Source organism: Danio aesculapii, chromosome 4 (assembly GCF_903798145.1).
Source record: "Danio aesculapii chromosome 4, fDanAes4.1, whole genome shotgun sequence".
In the NCBI taxonomy this organism is placed as follows: Eukaryota; Metazoa; Chordata; class Actinopteri; order Cypriniformes; family Danionidae; genus Danio; species Danio aesculapii.
In genome coordinates this window covers 24,482,183-24,482,392 of record NC_079438.1, presented here as the reverse complement: position 1 = coordinate 24,482,392, position 210 = coordinate 24,482,183, and the positions used below count along the sequence as shown (strand labels likewise).

At 33.3% G+C, this 210-nt stretch overlaps 1 protein-coding gene across 1 annotated transcript in view; it reads left to right on the top strand.

Moving 5' to 3' along the window:
• LOC130223487 (gastrula zinc finger protein XlCGF57.1-like) overlaps window positions 1-210 on the top strand; it is a 150,727-nt gene that overhangs the window by 319 nt on the left and 150,198 nt on the right. The gene's annotated exons all lie outside the window — the stretch shown is intronic.

Genomic DNA, 210 nt, shown 5'->3' with positions numbered 1-210 from the left:
GAGCAGCGCAGCCGTATGACGTCACACGCCACGCCAAAATAAAAGTCTTTTTTGTTTAGCTTTTTTGCCACTTGCAGTTATGACTTATTGATACATTTCTCCCTCGTTTCTAAACCTTTAATCTAAACATTTTCAGACAATTTTGAAAAACGTTTTTATTATCACTATAAAGTGCCTTTGAGACACCAAAAAAAAAAAAAAAAAAAAAGG